This window comes from Carassius auratus, chromosome 22 (genome assembly GCF_003368295.1).
Source record: "Carassius auratus strain Wakin chromosome 22, ASM336829v1, whole genome shotgun sequence".
NCBI lineage: Eukaryota > Metazoa > Chordata > Actinopteri > Cypriniformes > Cyprinidae > Carassius > Carassius auratus.
Genome location: NC_039264.1, coordinates 4,420,633 through 4,432,441, shown reverse-complemented (window position 1 = coordinate 4,432,441; position 11,809 = coordinate 4,420,633).

The window sequence follows — 11,809 nt, the reverse complement described above, 5'->3', positions numbered from 1 at the left end:
TATCTGTGTGTGTCTAAAAAGCACTGGAGTTCAAACTTCTATATGTGTTACAAATAAAAAATCCATACCATGTAAATATTAGAGGGAAACATTTATTGTGTGCAAGCCGTAGTTTCACTGGAATTATTCAAAACCTAGTAATATGATAAAAAAAATACAAAAATGTTTGAGATATAGTTAAACCACCTCATTGTAACTATATGTTCTTCATATGTCACAGTTCTGTCTTCTCCACAACACCCTATGCAGAGCTACATAGAAAGATCTAGCACAACAAGTCAAGGGTCAAGAGCACAATTAAACCAAACACTGATCTCCATGATGGTGGCATCATTTTAACCAATAAAACATCAACATCTGATCCTCTGCAGAGGTGGGAAGTCCAGGGGCCAAAGAGTAAAAGTCCTGCCATATTTTTGTTCCACCCATGAACTCATCAGCCGATTTCACCAGAGGAGGAACCAAGTCATTCCTTCCAAGTCACAAACGAGTCTTGAGTCAAATCCCAAGTCCTCAAAGAGTTAAAGTTAATGAGATAATTAAGTGACTAATTAAATGATGATTGTGCATTAATGAATAACACCTGCTGTTATTGAGAATTACAGAGGATCAGATGGTGATGTTTTATGTACCCTATGCCAAGGATACAAAAGCTGTAACCTTGAGGGTACACTCTCAGAAAATAAAGTACATAATTGTACCTTTAGGGGTACAATAGCTTGTCACTGGTGCTGTACCCTTGTGATTTGTACCTTAAAAGACCAGTTTTGTACAGAGGTGGGAAGTCCAGGGGCCAAAGAGTAAAAGTCCAGCAGCTGATTTCACCAGAGGAACCAAGTCATTTGGTGACCCGTACTCAGAAATCATATTCTGTATTTAACCCATCCAAAGTGCACAGACAGAGCAGTGAATTCACGGCAGCTCTCTCTAACAACTAAGCCACGAACTCTTCTCATATAATCAAGAAATTTAATCAAGATCATACAGTCATCAAAAGCATAAGTCACCTGCTAGATCAAGAGTTGTATCAGCATTGCACAAATGTTTGCCGCAAAACAATAATGCAATTGTATAGAAGCAAATTTGTGAAAACCGCTTAAAGGCTCAAGATATCAACTGAAGCAAATACTCACCACAATTATGGTGGCAAAGTTTTTTTTTTTTTTCAATTGATTTCATCCAAGGCTGTGCTTAAAGTCAGTTGTAGTTCTTGTATTTCTCTTTTCTTCAGTGATGTTGATTGTAAACAGCAGGTGTTCATCACTAATGCATCTTCATTTAATTAGTCACTTAATTATCTCGTTAACTTTAACTCTTTGAGGACTTGGGATTTGACTCAAGACTCGTTTGTGACTTGGAAGGAATGACTTGGTTCCTCCACTGATGAAATCGGCTGGTGAGTTCATGGGTGGAACAAAAATCTGGCAGGACTTTTACTCTTTGGCCCCTGGACTTCCCACCTCTGATCCTCTGTAATTCTCAATAACAGCAGGTGTTCATCACTAATGCACATTCAATAGTCACTTAATTATCTCATTAACTTTAACTCTTTGAGGACTTGGGATTTAACTTGAGAGTCGTTTGTGACTTGGAAGGATTGACTTGGTTCCTCCTCTGCTGATTTTCAGGCAAATTACACTCACTCAGTAGATGATCATTTCTATGTTATAGTTAGACATTGTTTTTAAAATGAAAAGGATTTAGTAAATTCAGATTTTTATTCAGCGTGTGTGTTAATATACCCTTTTTTTTCACCCCTTTTGAAGGGTGAGTTTTTGTACTGTTAAATAAATGTACAAAACTGGTCTCTTAAGGTACAAATCACAAGGGTACAAATTTGTACCCTATGCCAAGGGTACAAAAGCTGTACCCTTGAGGGTACAGCCCCAGTGACAAGCTATTGTACCCCTAAAGGTACAATTATGTTCTTTATTTTCTGAGAGTGTATAGGGCATTTAAACCGTTTAATCCCAGTAAGAAAGGTTTACATTTATAAAGCTCTAAAACCCTTACTGACTGATGTTTTAGTGTACTTCCTACAAATATGGAAAAAATATATAGGGTCTCAATTAAATATGTGCAGTTTCACTGTGCAAATTGATAAACAGAGGTGTGACATGTATTTTTTTTCGGCTCATTAAAAATTAACCTTGCCGCTGAGTTCTGGATTAATTGTAAAGGTTTGATAGAACTGGCTGGAAGACCTGCCAAGAGAGCATTGCAATAGTCCAGCCTGGACAGAACAAGAGCTTGAACAAGAAGTTGTGCAGCATGTTCTGAAAGAAAGGGCCTGATTATACTGATGTTGAATAAAGCAAATCTGCAAGAATGGACAGTTTTAGTAATGTGGTCTGAGAAAGTCAGCTGATCATCAATCATAACTCCAAGGCTTCTAGCTGTTTTTGAAGGAGTTATGGTTGATGTGCCTAACTTGATGGTTCAAATTGTGATGAAACAATGAGTTTGCTGGAATCACAAGCAGTTCTGTCTTGCTAGGTTGCGTTGAAGTTGATGGTCCTTCATCCAGCAAGAAATGTCTGTTAGACAAGCTGAGATGTGAGCAGCTACCGTCGGATCATCAGAGAGGTATGGAATGAGAGGTAGAGTTGAGTGTCATCAACATAGCAGTGGTATGAAAAGCCATGTTTCTGAATGACAGAACCTAATGATGCCATGTAGACAGAGAAGAGAAGTGGTCCAAGAACTGAGCCTTGAGGCCCCCCAGTAGTTAGATGTTGAGACTTCGACACCTCACCTCTCCAAGATACTTTGAAGGACCTATCTGATAGGTAAGACTCAAACCATTGATGTGTGGTTCCTGAGATGCCATTTGCCAGTAGGGTTGATAGGAGGACCTGGAGGTTAACCATGTCAAAAGCAGCGGGCAGATCAAGCAGGATAAGTATTGTATATTGTTCAAATTCCTGCCACGCCACAGAGCGCCATCTCCATAGTTTTATTTTAAATAACATCATATTTGTTTCAAACTGTTGTTCATACATTATACCAAGATCCACTGCTACAAAACACTACTTACATTAGCTGCACAGCTTCCATAAAATGTAAACATATATACTAACATGTGACATGACATTCAGCCAAGTATGGTGACCCATACTCAGAATTCATGCTCTGCATTTAACCCATCCAAAGTGCACACACACCCGGAGCAGTGGAAAAACAGTTACGCTGTGGCACGCAGGGATCAGTTGGGGGTTCAGTGCCTTGCCCAAGGACACCTAAGTTATGTTTTTCCCAGCCTGAGGTTCGAACCAACAGCCCTAGGGTTAGGAGTCAAACTCTCTAACCCCTAGGCCACGACTATAATTAAATGTACAAACCTGATTCCAAAAGAGTTGGGACACTGCACAAATTGTGAATAAAAACAAAATGCAATGATGTGGAAGTTTCAAATTTCAATATTTTATTCAGAATACAAAATAGATGACATATCAAATGTTTAAACTGAGAAAATGTATAATTTTAAGGGGAAAATAAGTTGATTTTAAACTTCATGGTGTGGCAGATTAGTTAGATCCTCCCTGTAGTGACGTCAGGTTATTGGTAGCCTATCGTCCCGCAGGGAGGTGTGTATAAATGGCTGTTTGGTGCGGGCCGGATGTGCGTCATCTGTTCTGTGCCTGCGCTCTTCCTGTTTACCGGCATTCAACAGAGGTCTGTGGTTAAAACACAGCCGTGTGGGCATTTTAACACCGCTTGTGTCATTTTGTGGGGCTTTGTGTACACTGAAGAGTCTATTGTAAACAACCGTTACGTGCGGTCTGGCTCGTTATACTGCCTAGTCCCAGGTACGTAAGATTTAGTATATTGCCAGAGGTTTTAGGTGATGTGGTGTGGGGGTCAGCTATGTTTATCTTTACCGCAGCATCCCCGTGTGTTTACCGTTTGAGTGGGGACATCCAATATATGCTGTTTGGCATCTACTTCATTTCTATCCCGTGGATACTGACGTCAGCTCTGCTTTCTGGTGTGGCAAGCGGCTGCGTTATTTGGTATGTGTGTTTATATTTCCGATTGCTGTACATAAACTATAACTAGTTTACTAATCGTCTTATTATCTGTTAGGGCTAAGACGGTGCGTGCTGCATTTCCCTACTACATATAGAAGCACGCTGCTGTTTTGTTCCTGCTGGATTTGCTTTCGTTTCTTTTCTGTATATTTTTGCTGTGTGTTTTCATCATTTTGTCCTGGGTGATTTAGCGCGGCCCGATTTTGGAGTTGTTGGTTAAAACCTGCTCCTACTGTGACTGTATTTTAAAGATCTTTTCCTCGTACGTTGGGAAATAACGAGTTCGAGGGCCGCGCTCATTCAGATATTTATTTCTTTATTTTCCCTTTGTGGTGTTTCTCATTTTGGACTGGTTCAGAATGCTGAGATTTTCTCTTGGACATTGTTGTCTTTAAATTTCTTTTCCTTTTGTGTTATTATCTAGCTGTTTAAGCTAGAATTTATTTCTTTTCTTTATGTTGGAAGGGTTTCTTTTGCTCCCCTGCATTTAATAAGTTTTTATTGATTCATTTCTATTGATTTGATTTATTTTGTTTTGTATTACAATTACAGGAGCTGTGTGTCCGACGGCAGTGAGGCTTTCCTTCACCGTGTGCTGTGTTATGCTGTGTGAGCACCACTGATAAAATCACGGGTATTGGAGTGAGTGTGTGTGTGTGCGTGTGTGCACTTAGTGTGATTCTCCTCTTTTGCTCCCTCTCTTAGCCCATTTGATGCCAATAGGCTACAGCTCCGAAGTAAATGTGAATCCTTATTGTGGATTGTGATTTCCAGCTTAGTAATTGGCTGGGTGACTATTATTCCTGCATTTTAAACTTTTGTACTAATAAACAAACTCTATTTTGCTACCCACGTCTCTTGCTCATTTTATTCAGTGGAATTAACCTGGGTTCCTTATAACATTTTAAGTGAACTGATTCCCTGGTATAGTCCCAGGGTGGCGTAGTCTATTGTATATCTCTTGAGTGTTGAATATTGCTGCAAAAAGACCACTTTGCCACAATGGCATCAACACATCTCAAAAAAGTTGGGACAAGGCCATGTTTACTAGGGGTGCTCCGATCACGATCGGCCGATCGTTATGCGCATCTCGTCAGTAAAGCCGGTTCTCTAATCAGCTGTTAATTCCATCAGGTGCGTGATTTCACTAGGGATGTTCCGGTACTAGTACCGGTACCAAACGGTACCCGGGCTAATTAAATTTGGAAGTGATCATCCCTATCCCCTTGGAGCGGGGACTTTGGAGTGAGCAGTGCATGTGCGTGCCATTAAGTAGTCGTTAGGAATGCACTTTGCAAAAGGAGCGACATAATTTCCTCATTATCTTCAGCTGAGATGTTCCCGTGACAGCAGATTCACTGATGGACATCGACATAAAAACAATATACATTTAATGTTTTAAAAAGTTTTAAATATATTCGTTTTTATATATTATATACACTGTAAAACCCGACATATAACTTAACTCAAACCGTTTGAGTAAACAGATTGCCTTGATTTAAACCATGTAAGTTTTAAGACTTTGCGATTAAGTAATTAAGTGATTAACTAAGTGCTGATTGAGAATTAGTGATGAACAGCTGCTGTTAACAAACAGAATCACTGAAGAAAAGAGAAACACAAGAACTAATACAACTGACTTCAGACACAGCCTTAGATGAAATCAACTGAAATAAAATACATGAAATCTCTCAAGATCTGATTAAACAACCCCACAAACAGCATCACCAGCTCCACTTATTAATAACCAGACTGACTTTATTTCTGTCAGACGTCTACAGAAGATCTGATTGAGAATGAACTAAGGTTTAGATGTTGATTTATTGTTTCATTTGAAGTAACCATGTTAGAGATCAGTGTTTGCTTTAGTTGGGCTCTTGACCCTTGGCTCCTGTCTTTGTCTTTTCTCTGGCTGTTATAACCTTGTGTTTCTAAAACATGTTTGTTATAACTCAAAAGCCCAGAAAAAAAATATTAACAGATATTGGTTATGCAGCTTTCTGGTGATGACAACTGTCAATTATGGAGCTGTTTAGAGTCCAAAAACTGACAAAGTATCTGATGCATGATTAGTTTACTTCATTATAATGGAATATGTTTAAAGAGCCTGTGGTTTCATCGAAATCAGTTTACAAAAAATACTGAACACTTTACGCACATTCATCTTTTTTCTATGGCAGTAATTAGTCACACACAGACATCAATAATCAGAATATGAACCTCAACAATGGTGACACACACACACACACACACACACAAAAAAAATAAAAAATAGCAATGCATGCTGGGCATTATTATAGTACAAAACTAATATATGGCTCTCAGCATGCTCTGCTGCATTTTATTGTAATTATGGTCACCATTGTTGAGGTTCATATTCTGATTATTGATGTCTGTGTGTGACCGCTTGACACTGTAGAAGACCACACTGTTTAGAAAGTCTTTTATATTAAATAATCATCACAGAATTACATAGCATCACTTTTACTATATTATCTAACTAATTAAACACACATTTCAACAGAAGTTACACTCAGATCATTTTAATAATTGCTAATTTCAATAATTGTTGATTTTCATCAATGGGGTAAGTAAAAATGCTAATGGAATTTCTTCTGGGTTTTCAAGATACAACAAACCGGTTTCAGAAACATGTGGTTATAACAGCCAGAGAAAACATAAAGACAGAAGCCAAGGGTCAAGAGCCCAACTAAAGCAAACACTGATCTCTAACATGGTTACTTCAAATGAAACAATAAATCAACATCTAAACCTTAGTTCATTCTCAATAAGATCTTCTGTAGACGTCTGACAGAAATAAAGTCAGTCTGGTTATTAATAAGTGGAGCTGGTGATGCTGTTTGTGGGTTGTTTAATCAGATCTTGAGAGATTTCATGTATTTTATTTCAGTTGATTTCATCTAAGGCTGTGTCTGAAGTCAGTTGTAGTAGTTCTTGTGTTTCTCTTTTCTTCAGTGATTCTGTTTGTTAACAGCAGCTGTTCATCACTAATTCTCAATCAGCACTTAGTTAATCACTTAATTACTTAAATGCAAAGTTTTTAAACTTACATGGTTTAAATCAAGGCAATCTGTTTACTCCAACGGTTTGAGTTAAGTTTACTGGTCGGGTTTTACAGTGTAGCATATTTTTAAAACGTATTTAAATATTAAATGGATGCTTATTTGCAACGGTTATGCTAACAACGATAAAAATAAAATAAAAAAATAAACATTTATAACAGTAAAACAGCGACATCTGCTGACGGACACATGCTGCGCTGTCACGGGAACATCTCAGCTGAAGATAATGAGGAAATTATGTCGCTCCTTTAGCAAAGTGCTTTCCTAACGACTACTTAATGGCACGCACATGCCCCACTCACTCCAAAGTCCTCACTTCAAGGGGATAGGGATGATCACTTCCATTTGGAATTTGTCCAGACCGGAGCATCCCTAGATTTCACATAGAGCCGCTGTTACTACACAGAGCCGTTGTTAATAGAGAAGATGCGCAAATCCACTTCATTTTCAGGGTTTTTTGGCGCATCTTCTCTATTAACAACGGCTCTGTGTAGTATCAGCGGCTCTATGTGAAATCACGCACCTGATGGAATTAAGAGCTGATTAGAGAACCGGCTTTACTGACGAGATGCGCATTAACGATCGGCCGATCGTGATCGGAGCACCCCTACTGCAAACGTCTGGGGACTGAGGAGACAAGTTGCTCAAGTTTAGGAAAAGGAATGCTGTCTCATTTTTGTCTAATACAGGCTTCTAGTTGCTCAACTGTCTTAGGTCTTCTTTGCCGTATCTTCCTCTTTATAATGCACCAATGTTTTCTATGGGTGAAAGATCTGGACTGCAGTCTGGCCATTTCAGTACCTGGATCCTTCTTCTAAACAGCCATGATGTTGTAATTGATGCAGTATGTGGTCTGCCATTAGCATGTTGGAAAATGCAAGGTCTTCCCTGAAAGAGACGACGTCTGGATGGGAGCACATGCTGTTCTAGAACTTGGATATACCTTTCAGCATTGATGGTGCCTTTCCAGATGTGTAAGCTGCCCATGCCACACACACTCATGCAACCCCATACAATCAGAGATGCAGGCTTCTGAACTGAGCACTGACAACAACTTGGGTGTACCTTGTCCTCTTTATTCTGGATGGCATGGCGTCCAAGTTTTCCTAAAATAACTTCAAATTTTTATTCGTCTGACCATAGAACAGTTTTCCACTTTCCCACAGTCCACTTTAAATGATCCTTGGCCCAGAGAATACGCCTGCGTTTCTGGATCATGTTTAGATATGGCTTCTTTATTGACCTAAGTTTTAGTTGGCAACGCCGAATGGCAAACTGTATTGTATTTCATAGGGGTGCTCCGATCACGATCGGCCGATCGTTAATGCGCATCTCGTCAGTAAAGCCGGTTCTCTAATCAGCTGTTAATTCCATCAGGTGCGTGATTTCACATAGAGCCGCTGTTACTACACAGAGCCGTTGTTAATAGAGAAGATGCGCCAAAAAAACCTGAAAATGAAGTGGATTTGCGCATCTTCTCTATTAACAACGACTCTGTGTAGTAACAGCTGCTCTATGTGAAATCTAGGGATGTTCCGGTACTAGTCTGGACAAATTCCAAATGGAAGTGATCATCCCTATCCCCTTGAAGTGAGGACTTTGGAGTGAGTGGGGCATGTGCGTGCCATTAAGTAGTCGTTAGGAAAGCACTTTGCTAAAGGAGCGACATAATTTCCTCATTATCTTCAGCTGAGATGTTCCTGTGACAGCGCAGCATGTGTCCGTCAGCAGATGTCGCTGTTTTACTGTTATAAATGTTTATTTTTTTATTTTATTTTTATTGTTGTTAGCATAACCGTTGCAAATAAGCATACATTTAATATTTAAATACGTTTTAAAAATATGCTACACTGTAAAACCCGACCAGTAAACTTAACTCAAACCGTTTGAGTAAACAGATTGCCTTGATTTAAACCATGTAAGTTTAAAACTTTGCATTCAAGTAATTAAGTGATTAACTAAGTGCTGATTGAGAATTAGTGATGAACAGCTGCTGTTAACAAACAGAATCACTGAAGAAAAGAGAAACACAAGAACTTCTACAACTGACTTCAGACACAGACTTAGATGAAATCAACTGAAATACAATACATGAAATCTCTCAAGATCTGATTAAACAACCCCACAAACAGCATCACCAGCTCCACTTATTAATAACCAGACTGACTTTATTTCTGTCAGACGTCTACAGAAGATCTTATTGAGAATGAACTAAGGTTTAGATGTTGATTTATTGTTTCATTTGAAGTAACCATGTTAGAGATCAGTGTCTGCTTTAGTTGGGCTCTTGACCCTTGTCTTCTGTCTTTATCTTTTCTCTGGGTGTTACAATCACATGTTTCTAAAACATGTTTGTTGTATCTCAAAAACCTAGAAGAAATGCCATTAGCATTTTTACTTACCCCATTGATGAAAACCATCAATAATAAAAATGATCTGAGCGTAACTTCTGTTGAAATGTGTGTTTAATTAGGTAGATATTATAGTTAAAGTGATGCTATGCAATTCTGTGATAATTATTTAATATAAAAGACTTTCTAAACAGTGTGGTCTTCTACAGTGTCAAGCGGTCACACACAGACATCAATAATCAGAATATGAACCTCAACAATGGTGACCATAATTACAATAAAATGCAGCAGAGCATGCTGAGAGCCATATATTAGTTTTGTACTATAATAATGCCCAGCATGCATTGCTATTTTTTATTTTTTGTGTGTGTGTGTGTGTGTGTCACCATTGTTGAGGTTCATATTCTGATTATTGATGTCTGTGTGTGACTAATTACTGCCATAGAAAAAAGATGAATGTGCATAAAATGTTCAGCATTTTTTTGTAAACTGATTTCGATGAAACCACAGGCTCTTTAAACATATTCCATTATAATAAAGTAAGCTAATCATGCATCAGGTACCTTGTCAGTTTTTGGACTCTAAACAGCTCCATTATTGACAGTTTTCATCACCAGGAAGCTGCATAACAACCAACATCTGTTAATATTTTTTTCTGGGCTTTTGAGTTATAACAAACATGTTTTAGAAACACATGGTTATAACAGCCAGAGAAAAGACAAAGACAGAAATCAAGGGTCAAGAGCCCAACTAAAGCAAACACTGATCTCTAACATGGTTACTTCAAATGAAACAATAAATCAACATCTAAACCTTAGTTCATTCTCAATAAGATCTTCTGTAGACGTCTGACAGAAATAAAGTCAGTCTGGTTATTAATAAGTGGAGCTGGTGATGCTGTTTGTGGGTTGTTTAATCAGATCTTGAGAGATTTCATGTATTTTATTTCAGTTGATTTCATCTAAGGCTGTGTCTGAAGTCAGTTGTAGTAATTCTTGTGTTTCTCTTTTCTTCTGTGATTCTGTTTGTTAACAGCAGTTGTTCATCACTAATTCTCAATCAGCACTCAATCAGAATCTGCTGTCACGGGAACATCTCAGCTGAAGATAATGAGGAAATTATGTCGCTCCTTTTGCAAAGTTCATTCCTAACGACTAGTTAATGGCACGCACATGCACTACTCACTCCAAAGTCCCCGCTCCAAGGGGATAAGTTTGGTACCGGAACATCCCTAGTGAAATCACGCACCTGATGGAATTAACAGCTGATTAGAGAACCGGCTTTACTGACGAGATGCGCATAACGATCGGCCGATCGTGATCGGAGCACCCCTATCACTCAACTCTGTCACACATGTTCAGGTACAGAATAAGTTTATTTACTGAGCTAATATATATATATATATATATATATATATATATATATATTTTGGTAAATCAGACCGACATATTCACTTACATCAATGACTATTTATTTCCTCCTCATCCTCCAGACTCAGTTTCTCTGACAGTGTTGATCTCTGTTGTTGAATCTCTGTTGATTGTTGCTGGATTTGGGATCTTCTGGATCTTCTGGAAATGTAGAAAAACTGATCAAGAAGGCGAGTGTTACAGCCTTTAACAAGTGTTATGTAACAGAAATGAGTCGAAAAAGACAATTTAAAGAGTCTATCAAAGCTGTGTTTGGAACACGGAGCCGAATTCCTCAGGAAGTCATAAAACATTCTGTGCCACAAGTCCCAAGGAAGATAACCAACCAACCAACTTGTTCACACAACAGCTTTCAACATCAACACCACTAGAACAATTATTGACAATTTTAATTCGCAGAAGAGATTGTCAAATTTGTTGTTCATAATTGAAATGCAACGCTGGACATCACATGGAAACCCATGAGTTAAACACTTCCATTGACTTCCCCCCACCTAGCAGAACCAGACTGAAATTCCTAAGGGGGAAGGGCTTTGTAGCCTCTGGTCTTCACCGAAACATCCCTATGTCAGAGAATGACAAAGAAACTGTCTTTTGTACATATATATGGACCAAAATGAACTCCAAAATGACTTCTAAATGAATATCATTTCATTGCTTCACTCCATATTCATTTATATGTAACCCACACATTCGACTATCATGTATAATCACTTATTGTGTATGTCTTTTGATAACTATAGGATACATAGTCATGCCTAGTATCTATCTAATTGAATCTGCTTGCTTGATATTGTCCTGACAATCAATTATTGGTTAAATCTATCATATTCGGTTATAGGAATCATGTCCAAAATTAGACCCTGCAAGAGTGGGAAAATTCGGACCACATACTTGGTAAGATAAACATATGA